This window comes from Bubalus kerabau, chromosome 11 (genome assembly GCF_029407905.1).
Source record: "Bubalus kerabau isolate K-KA32 ecotype Philippines breed swamp buffalo chromosome 11, PCC_UOA_SB_1v2, whole genome shotgun sequence".
Classification (NCBI taxonomy): Eukaryota; Metazoa; Chordata; class Mammalia; order Artiodactyla; family Bovidae; genus Bubalus; species Bubalus kerabau.
Window position 1 is genome coordinate 70,497,534 of NC_073634.1, and position 11,587 is coordinate 70,509,120.

Here is an 11,587-nt window from a genome sequence, read left to right on the forward strand (position 1 = left end):
TAGGCAAAACACTCTCCGACACATATCAACAGCAGGATCCTCTATGACCCACCTCCCAGAATATTGGAAATAAAAGCAAAAATAAACAAATGGGACCTAATTAAACTTAAAAGCTTCTGCACAACAAAGGAAACTATAAGCAAGGTGAAAAGACAGCCTTCAGAATGGTAGAAAATAATAGCAAATGAAGCAACTGACAAAGAACTAATCTCAAAAATATACAAGCAACTCCTACAGCTCAATTCCAGAAAAATAAATGACCCAATCAAAAAATGGGCCAAAGAACTAAATAGACATTTCTCCAAAGAAGACATACAGATGGCTAACAAACACATGAAAAGATGCTCAACATCACTCATTATCAGAGAAATGCAAATCAAAACCACAATGAGATACCATTTCATGCCAGTCAGAATGGCTGCTATCCAAAAGTCTACAAGCAATAAATGCTGGAGAGGGTGTGGAGAAAAGGGAACCCTCTTACACTGTTGGTGGGAATGCAAACTAGTACAGCCACTATAGAGAACAGTGTGGAGATTCCTTAAAAAACTGGAAATAGAACTGCCTTATGACCCAGCAATCCTACTGCTGGGCATACACACCGAGGAAACCAGAATTGAAAGAGACACATGTACCCCAATGTTCATCGCAGCACTGTTTATAATAGCCAGGACATGGAAGCAACCTAGATGTCCATCAGCAGACAAATGGATAAGAAAGCTGTGGTACATATACACAATGGAGTATTACTCAGCCATTAAAAAGATTACATTTGAATCAGTTCTAATGAGGTGGATGAAACTGGAGCCGATTATACAGAGTGAAGTAAGCCAGAAAGAAAAACACCAATACAGCATACTGACGCATGCATATGGAATTTAGAAAGATGGTAACGATAACCCTGTATGCGAGACAGCAAAAGAGACACAGATGTATAGAACAGTCTTTTGGACTCTGTGGGAGAGGGAGGGTGGGATGATTTGGGCGAATGTCATGGAAATATGTATAATATCATATAAGAAATGAATCGCCGGTCTAGGTTCAATACAGGATGCTTGGGGCTGATGCACTGGGATGACCTAGAAGGATGGTATGGGGAGGGAGGTGGGAGGGGGGTTCAGGATGGGGAACACGGGTATACTTGTGGCAGATTCATGTTGATGTATGGCAGAACCAATACAATATTGTAAAGTAATTAGCCTCCAATGAAAATAAATAAATTTAAATTAAAAAAAAACCCAAATAGCTGTGTAATGAATTACTCCAAAATTTAGCATTTTAGAGTAACAAACATTTATTATTTCACAGTTCCTGCAGTGGGGGGTCTGGCCAGGTTTGGCTGGGTTCTCTGACCTATGGTCTCTCACGAGGCTGTCAGTCTGTGTCCATAAGGACCGGTCAATGGTTAAATCCAACCCCAAAGCAGAGCTGCCTTTTTTCTGAGAAAACCACGTTGAGTCCAGCAAATGTCCACACATTATCCCCAAGGGGACCTGTGCAGCTACCCGGAGGCTGCATGAGGACGTTCCTGGCAGACAAGAGCTTCACCTGGTGCTGAGGGGAGGCAAAGGGACTGGACTTTGACATCCTCCACACCCGCCAAGAGTGCTAGAGTGCACTGCTGCGCCGCGAGGTCCATCCTGCCGGCCAGGAGGACAGAGCAACCCCGACGGGTGGGGCTGGATGAACAGCCCCACTGTCAAATGTCCTAGGAAAGGCAGGTCCCAGCACAGGAAATGAAAGGATCTGAGTCCTGGGCTGCGGTGAAAAGGCATTTCCTCTTATCTCTGGGCCTGGGGATATAAAGTAAAGTTTGTCCCAGAGGTGAATTCCAGTCCCCACCCTCTCTCACACTTGAAGGCCAGGATGTAGGGAGGGTGTACACGGCCCTCTCTTTGGGGGACAGAGGATGACGATAGAACTCTGCTCCCCAAGGACAGGCTGGTGGCCCTAAGTACCGCTATATCAGGTAGGTGGATACCAGGACACTCTGTGTCTCACAGAACTCTGCTTGTCCAAGCCTCCCCTACAGTCTATGAAATATGTCAGCTGATCTCAGCCACATCACAGGGTATGGAGAGAAAAGCTTACCCATGTGAAATGGAATATCTGCTGCTATATCAATAAACAAGAAAAGTCACAGCCATCAGCGATTTCAGGCCTCCAAATGTGAAGGAGGGCTCCCAAAATGGAACACAACACACGTGATCCAGCAGATGCCACCACCCAGCGCCCCATGGTGATTGCTGAGGAGCTGGGGGAGGAGGGGAATGCAGAAGCAGCCATCTGCCACCCCATAAGGTGAACAAGGAAAGAAGGATGTAAACAATCAGGAAACCGGGTTTGGCCCCAGATAGCTGAGGTGCATATGAAAGGAATGAATTCAGTGAGCCCAGAGGCTTGCATCTTCCCATACACAGAAGAATGCAAAATTCCTTAACTTGGTATCTGATTTTCCTTACCTCACAATAATCTTTAACGTTCAGGCTGCCTGCCCCCTTTGTTGCAAACTTGTATATAGCCCTAACTCCCCTTCCTGCCTCCCTGGAGCAGTTTTCTCAGAGATACTGAGATGCTGTCTCCCAGGCTCAGGGTCCTAAACATTCCCACCAAATAAAATAACTCTCTACTTTCAGGTTGTGACTAGATTTTTATTTGACACCCACATCTTTGCATGGAATAGCAAAAAGAAGAACAATGTCCCTTGTCCCAAGCCAGGGCAGCCACGTGTTGACACAAGGCAGAGCCAGGACCACAGGTAAGTTCTTATAAGACAGCACACTGGAAGAGGCTTGGGAGAAGGGAGGGGAAAGGGAAGGGCCCTGTGTGGGTAGTGATCTGTAAAGCTGATTGAAATGTGAGTTTCTACTAGCAAGTAACTGCTGAGAGTCACACATACTGGCCAAACCAGGACAAGCCAGTTTGGCATTTGGGAGATCAAGGCTGAATCACTGTCCACCTGTTTGTATCTGCCGTTCAGCGTGACTGGTTCTCCTGGCCCCATGCCCTAGCAGGTCTTTTCAGATCTGCTCTCAGCCAGACTTCTGATCCCTCCAAGCTGACCCTGAAGATTAACCGGCAAGCTGGCCACCTGAGAGGCTGATGTCTGCTCTTCTCCACACCAGGGCCACTGCTCATGGAACAAGAAGCAGGCACTAATGAGACCCAGGGTCCCAAAGCTACCTCGACACCCAGGAATTCCAAATTGTTTTGAACAACCAGATCCAACTTCCAAATCAAGGCAAAATTCCACTTACCTTGGACTCTCATTTTAGCTACAGTCAGAGATAAATGTGCCCTGGTCACACCCAGCCTGGGACGCTGAGGCAGACAGCACACTTACCTTGAGGACACTGACATTCTTTTCTTATCCCCACTGTGCTGTGGACTGAGAAAGAAACATTTCAGCTTTGCGACCCTCAGCTGTATTCCTTGTGCCAAAGGGATAGCAGCCAAAAAGAAAAAAGACAACACTAAGGAGAAGAATATTTAAAGATGGATTTACTTTCTTGATTTCTACACCTGAATTTTAACCTGGAAAGTTGCAATTTGCTATCAAATGTCAGCAAATGTCTGGCTGGCGTGGGTGGCTATATCAGACCCTGAATTCTCTACTCCAAACCAGCAGAGAATAAAAGAGTGGGCTTTCACAAGAGATGGGCTTTAGCCACCAAAAATAGCGTTTCACGGCTTTGCACAACTGAAGGCGGGCTTTCTGCGTGTAAAATGTTAGTTAACTGCTCAGTTGTGTCCAACTCTTTGCGACCCCATGGACTAAAGCTTGCCAGGCTCCTGTGTCCTTGGAATTCTCCAGGCAAGAATACTGGAGTGGGTTGCCATTCCCTTCTCCAGGGGATCTTCCTGACCCAGGGATTGAACCTGGGTCTCCTGCATTACAGGTAGATTCTTTACCAATAAATCCAGCATCTAACAAACACACCCATCTAGGGTGGTCATCCATCAACCAGAAACCCCACTTCCCTTCAGCCCCTCTTTCCACTAGAAGCCAGGACTCAGGACCCAGCTGTCCCAGGCAACAGCCATTTCCTGGATCCAGTTAAGGAGGAAGGAAGAAACCACAGATGTCTAAAACACTCAGGGAAACAGTCTTCTGCCTAGGGATCATGCCCTGCAGACACCAGCTTGTTTACTCCTGCCCTGACCCTGGGTGGGAGGCAGGCTGGCCCCATCTTGCAGATGAACACTTATCTCTGCGTTTAGAGCACTCTTGGGAATTTGCTGTGAAAGTGCTGCACTCAATATGCCGGCAAATTTGGGAAACTCAGCAGTGGCCATAGGACTGGAAAAGGTCAGTTTTCATTCCAATCCCAAAGAAAGGCAATGCCAGAGAATGCTCAAACTACCGCACAATTGCACTCATCTCACACACTAGTAAAGTAATGCTCAAAATTCTCCAAGCCAGGCTTCAGCAATATGTGAACCGTGAACTTCCAGATGTTCAAGCCGGTTTTAGAAAAGGCAGAGGAACCAGAGATCAAATTGTCAACATCCGTTGGATCATCAAAAAAGGAAGAGAGTTCCAGAAAAACATCTATTTCTGCTTTATTGACTATGCCAAAGCCTTTGACTGTGTGGATCACAATAAACTGTGGAAAATTCTTCAAGAGATGGGAATACCAGACCACCTGACCTGCCTCTTGAGAAATTTGTATGCAGGTCAGAAAGCAACAGTTAGAACTGGACATGGAACAACAGACTGGTTCCAAATAGGAAAAGGAATTCGTCAAGGCTGTATATTGTCACCCTGTTTATTTAACTTATATGCAGAGTACATCATGAGAAACGCTGGGCTGGAAGAAACACAAGCTGGAATCAAGATTGCTGGGAGAAATATCAATAACCTCAGATATGCAGATGACAACACCCTTATGGCAGAAAGTGAAGAGGAACTAAAAAGCCTCTTGATGAAAGTGAAATTGGAGAGTGAAAAAGTTGGCTTAAAGCTCAACATTCAGAAAACGAAGATCATGGCATCTGGTCCCATCGCTTCATGGGAAATAGATGGGGAAACAGTGAAAACAGTGTCAGACTTTATTTTTGGGGGCTCCAAAATCACTGCAGATGGTGACTGAGGCCATGAAATTAAAAGACGCTTACTCCTTGGAAGGAAAGTTATGACCAACCTAGATAGCATATTGAAAAGCAGAGACATTACTTTGCCAACAAAGGTTCGTCTAGTCAAGGCTATGATTTTTCCTGTGGTCATGTATGGATGTGAGAGTTGGACTGTGAAGAAGGCTGAGCGCTGAAGAATTGATGCTTTTGAACTGTGGTGTTGGAGAAGACTCTTGAGAGTCCCTTGGACTGCAAGGAGATCCAACCAGTCCATTCTGAAGGAGATCAGCCCTGGGATTTCTTTGGAAGGAATGATGCTAAAGCTGAAACTCCAGTACTTTGGCCACCTCATGCGAAGAGTTGATTCATTGGAAAAGACCCTGATGCTGGGAGGGATTGGGGGCAGGAGGAGAAGGGGACGACAGAGGATGAGATGGCTGGATGGTATCACTGACTCGATGGACGTGAGTCTGAGTGAACTCCCGGAGTTGGTGATGGACAGGGAGGCCTGGCATGCTGCGATCCATGGGGTAACAAAGAGTCGGACACGACTGAGCGACTGATCTGATCTGGGAATTTTCTAAGCACGCAGGGGCAAGTGAACTGTTCTAAAGCTATGCTGCGCTTGCCCTGTCTCTGTGACCTATGGCATCCCCAAAGAAGTAACTGTTAGGGCCCTGCGATCACAGTGACTTTGGTGTCTCCAAGCTCCACCTGGTGGTCACTTCACGCCCCTGCAGCTCTGTCACCCGATCACCATTCTCAGTTATCCCAGCCACACCCGGGGTGTGGGAGACAGAAGATGTGGCAAGGCTGAAGGTTCTCTGTCACTCGGCCTTCTAAAGTCAGGCCTGGGGCGACTGAAGCATCTGCCGCTGGGCCGGGCGAGTCTGGGGCTCCGGGCGCAGGTGGAGGTGGTGGCCAGGTGGGAGGAGCTGCCGGGAGACCTCGGCCCCTCCCTTCCAGAATCTAGATCCCAGAACTGCGGGTGCCTGCAGGGCCTAGAAAAGTGCCCGAGCAACAGTGGCTGCTTACCAAATATTTCTGGAAAGGGGAAAAGGGAGGGGGCTGTGGTGGGTGAGAGCAGGGAGCGGGGTGCCTCCGGTCTCTGCAGTGGGAGCGGGTGCCCAGTGTGGATAAAAGGCCTGGCGATGTGGCTACATTTCCTTTCTTCCTCCTACTCCCGCGGGATTTTGCACATTTGGACCGAGACAGACTGGAGAGGCACTGCCCCCTAGTGGCCTCCGCCCCGTCACAGCAACTGTCTTCCGTCCGAGATTTTCACCTTTCGTAACAAAATTTCTTCAGCGGAAGCTGAAGCCCCAATACTTTGGCCACCTGATGCGAAGAACTGACTCATTTGAAAAGACCCTGATGCTGGGAAAGATTGAAGGCAGGAGGAGAAGGGTACGACAGAGGATGAGATGGTTGGATGGCATCACCGACTCGATGGACATGGGTTTGAGCAAGCTTTGGGAGTTGGTGATGGACAGGGAAGCCTGGCATGCTGCAGTCCATGGGGTCGCAAAGAGTCTGACATGAGTCTGAGAGTAAGCTGAACTGAACAAAACTTCTCGGTTCTGTACGTTTGAGTCACCCTTTGCTTCCTCCTGATCACATCTACCTGGAAGCAGGTACAAGAGGATCGCAGTAACAGCACAGAACAGCATTTTTCTGGTTCGGCTCCACTTGCAGAATTGTGAGTACTGTGGACCCCGACAAGTTCCAACCAAATTAGTTTAAAAAACCCCTGGGAACCCCTTTGTGACGTCCACTATGTTCTCTTACCAAGGTGACCCTTTCGCCACCTACTGATCTCCGTCTCTTCCCATTACTCTCAGTTTGGAGTGCCAGTAGGGGCCCTCTCAGAGGCCACTTTACTCGAAGCTTGTCCTTTCTCTCTGACCATCAACCACTGTCTTCAGACCAAGTTGATGTTGCCTTCAGTTCAGTTCAGTCACTTAGTCATGTCCGACTCTTTGTAACCCCATGGACTGCAGCACGCCAGGCTTCCCTGTCCATCACCAACTCCCGGATCTTGTTCAAAGTCATGTCCATTGAGTTGGTGATGCCATCCAACAATCTCATCTTCTGTCATCCCCTTCTCCTCCGGCCTTCAATCTTGCCCCGCATCAGGGTCTGGTGTTGCCTTCAGCACTCTCTGCTAGGGCCCTGGTGCCAATAGCCCCGACACTGTAACTGCATTGGTGTCCGCCAAAGTTCTCAAATTAGACTGTCAGGACTAAAACACTGGCTGTATTTGCACTGTCTTTTTTTTTTTTTTTTTTGGTTATAAAAGAAAAAAGCAGAGAATGAGGACACCTGGATCCCAGCCCGGTGGTCACCAACCAGCTCTGGAATCTGGAGGTCTCTTTGTGCATCATTTGTTCTGCATTAAAATAACAAGTAATGAGTACGGAAGCCTGGAGGAATAAGATGGGGGAGAGGGGAATGGGACACTCGATGGAGAAGAATCTTGAGGAGATGGCTCTTGGTGGAGCCAAGGGCGAGAGAGTGGACATCGTGGTGTGTCATCCCAGCCCCATGCACTCCAGGAACTGAGCCCTGTGGTGCCTCAAAGGTGCACCTTTGGGGTGGCCAGGCATGGCCCTAGGAGAGGGCGTGACAAGCGAGACAGACATCCAACCCAGACCTGGCAGAAGACCTACGAGTGGGCTTTTCCCAAACACCTGAGCAAAATTCCTATGTCACTGGGAGTAGCAGGGAACCCAGAGGTCCTGTAGTTGTTAGGGGCCCTGCAGTTGGGGTCATGAAGCTAATGGATGGACCCCAGGTTGGCTGGTCCTGGAGATGCCCAGAGGACATCATCAGGGTTCATCTGGGTCTCTGGAACCCTCGTGCCATGTGTACAGGCATCATGCACTTTGGTGCCCCTGGAATGGAACCAGTTTATTAGGGAAACTCTGGAAGGGGCAACAGCCCAGAAGCCGGTGGTCCCTGCAGGCTTTGGAGATTCCAGAGGGCCATGACGAGACACCTGAAGAAGCTGCTCTGAGCCCATAGGCTGCTCAGAGCATCTAAGTGTCCAGATGTTCAGGAGGGAGAAAAATGCAAACAGCTTTCTTTACCCAGAGGCTTTCGGAGATTCCTGATCACTTCATGGTCTTGGGGAAAGGATGCCTGAAAGCGCTCTTTAAGTTCCTTATCTCATTCCTTATTTCTAGAAGTCCTGATTTCTAGGAGGACTGGGTAATTCCCTGGTGGTCCAGTGATTAGGACTCCACGGTCTCACTGCCAAGGGCCCAAGTTCAATTCCTGGTCAGAAACTACAGTTTCTGTGCAGCCAAAAAAAAAAAAAAAAAAGTTTCTAGAAAGACTAAGTCCACCTAAAGTCTCCAAGGAGCAAGCAATGTCTGATGTACCAGAATCGGGGCCCTCTGGAGATATGGGTGTGTAGGCCAGATCTACCCCTGCCTTTGCAGTTACATGAACCAATAAATCCCCTTTTGTGCTTCAGTTCAAAAATGTAGGATTTTTCTTTACTAATAACCAAATGAGTCCTCTTACAATACAGGAGCTTGTTACAACTTTACATATGATTGGATGCGGGTTCCATCTTGGGCAATGGCAGCATGAAGCAGAGTTGACTGGGGGGACTCGGTGCTCTTAAGAGAGACTGAGAAGTCAGAGGGATGGAGTACGCATTTTGTCAGACACATGAGCTGAATTAAAATGGCAGTCGATTCTTCGGAAGGCTCAGTGGAGGCTGGTCCTATAGACTTTAGATCCACGAGAAGCCTGTTTGACATTATCATATTGCAGATTAATCTCTCTTCCAATCATTAGACCCCTCTCACCCTTATACTTCAAGATGGAAGTCCTCAACGCTTAATTTTTAAAGTGTATAGGATGCCTGAAAACAGCCTCCCAAAATAATAAAATTCTACTCAAGTCCAAATGGCTTGAACTAGCTACACGCAAAGAGAAGAGGCCCCTGTGGATTGAAGATTATTAAATATGAAGTATGTTTGTCAGGAAAAACCTTTGTTTATATAAACAGTAGAAGCACCACCATGGTAACCCTGCTTGGTTTACAGCCTAAAGCCTCCCGGCCAAATTCCCGCCTCCTTTTTCACTGCTAGCCTACATTTTTTAAAAACATCCCCAGCCAAAATTCCATGATTTGCCTGCTGGGTTTCCAGGCTCAAAAAATGTCATTTAAAAAGTATTGGGGGAACCGGTTGCAACCACGTCCAAAGCTTCTAAATGAAAGCTCATTTCTCTTTCTCCTTCTCTCTCTCTCTCTCTCTCACACACACACACACACACAGATTTTGTTTGCCAGTTACAGTATGCTTTTCCTTTTTTATGTAACCAAAGTTTCCTTGGGCCCCACAAGCCTGCAGGACCAATGAAATAACAACATACAGGCAGCTGTAACCCGTATTCTGGGTTTTTCTCCTACCTGCTCACAGAGCATCTTAAGGGGTGTACTTAGAGGTGCCCTTGAACAAATCCAGTGTGAGACAGTGCAGCCTCTCCCCCAGTGGTGTCCACAGGGCCCCCACCACCTCTGTGCTCTCCCTGGAAGTCAGGGGACCCAGTGATGTGTGGGGGAACTCCAGAGAAGCCCTTGCATCCCTTGATGTTCTGCTCAATTAACACACATCAAACCAGGCTACTGTGCCCACTGTCTGATTATCTTACTAACGTTTGTAGCAGAAGATGTCCCTGCCATGCAAAGAACCCAGCCACATATCCAATGGCCAGTCCAAGTGGTGGCACCTGGCGTGTCTCAGGATACCCTTCCCTCCAGTGACTGAGGTCAAAGTATCCAGTCTAATCCACAGGAGGCTGCTCAGGCCTTCACCCAAACAGGCATCTGGGGGCCCCGCCTACCAGTTCAGACATGTCCCAACATGTCTGACCTACTTACACTCAAGTGGGGAACTCCAATCCCTCCAACAGGAGAGACCTTTAGAGAATGCAGCAGTGACATCCACCCTCTCCATCTGCCCGCCTGAGGCTGATGGTCTGGGCCCAAGCCCTGAGGGAAAGGATTGCTCTACTCCAGGAGAAAAGTACATTGACATCAGATTATTTTCCAACAGCATTTCCCACTTCTTAACATTTGCCACATTGCATTCCACGTTCCAGTTTTCAAAAGGACAGAAAGTGTTAGTCGCTCAGTAATGGCTACTCTTTTGCAATCCCATGGTCTGTAGCCTGCCAGGCTCCTCTGTCCATGGGATGTCCCAGGCAAGAGTACTGGACTGGGTAGCCATTTCCGGGGTATTGATAATATAAAAGGGAAATTGACTGGAATCAAGAACTTTATTATTTTCAAGTGGATTTACGATTGAGCATCGTTTGGCTTTTACCTGAAATGTTCTCCTTGAGACACCAGGAAACCAGGTCTGAGAGATACAGTGAGGTTGCAATACACAGTTATTTATTAAGTTTGGTCACATTTTAGATTTCTCTCTTTTTTTTTTTAAACCTGGCTTACTACAATTTTGCTTACTCTTTAAAGTTCTTAATTTAATAGAGAATAAGTAATACCTTCTCTCTGTATTACCTACTTCTCATTCACATTTCTGGTAAGTTTCCCCTTCCATATGTTACATATATTACATATGTTATATACATTACAGGATTAAAAGTCCTTTTATAGATATTTTCTCAGGTAATAAGTGTTTAAGAGCTTCATGACCTCAATTCACCCTCTTTTCAATCTCAACTCAGGCTTCAATTCATACACTTCCAACTCAGCCAAGGGTATATGGGAGCCAAAAATTACTTTTAGAGAAGGGCAGACTGGCTTCTGCTGGTGTGTTTCAATCCAAGTGTCACACCAAGAAAATGAAGCCTCTGCTTAGCTCTTCATGAACTGGGGAGCTCTGCATGAACTGCAGTTCTCTGCTTAGAACTGCATGAACTGCAAGAAAAAAAGAACTAAATACCTGTCTGCATAAATGAAACCTTCTACATCATTACTTTCTTCAGTGTGGTAAATATTTGAATGTGTGTGTACAAAGTCACTTCAGTCATGTCCAACTCTCTGTGACCCTATGGACTGTAGCCCACCAGCCACCTCTGTCCATAGGATTCTCCAGGCAATAATACTGAACTGGGTTGCCATACCCTACTCCAGGGGATATTCCTGACCCAGGGATCGAACCCACATCTCTATGTCTCCTGCATTGGCTGGCAGATTCTTTAGAACTAGTGCCAGAATAACTATATTAATAATTTGATACCAACTCCAATGTGGGAGCAGGGGTGTTCCCCACGCCACCAAGCAGTTAATTCATTTCTGACACTATCTAGTCAGAAAGAGTATCAGAGGCCACAGGACAAGGGGTCAATCCCACAAGACTTTAGATGCCAATCACAAACCCAAGGTATTACCTATGCTTCTCACTGGCTATAAATCAGAGTTCCCATGACTCCTCCTTGCATGTGTACATAATGTCACTTCAGTTGTGTCTGACTCTTTGCAACCCCATGGACTGTAACCCTCCAGGCTCCTCTGTCCATGGGATTCTCC

At 47.1% G+C, this 11,587-nt stretch overlaps 1 long non-coding RNA gene across 1 annotated transcript; it reads left to right on the forward strand.

The window, feature by feature from the left end:
• Nucleotides 1–1,865: 1,865 nt before the first annotated feature.
• Nucleotides 1,866–7,888, forward strand: LOC129622489 (uncharacterized). Its single transcript, XR_008700013.1, has 3 exons — nucleotides 1,866–1,969; nucleotides 2,637–2,758; nucleotides 7,376–7,888. It is a non-coding gene; the product is annotated as an uncharacterized LOC129622489 (long non-coding RNA).
• Nucleotides 7,889–11,587: the final 3,699 nt, after the last annotated feature.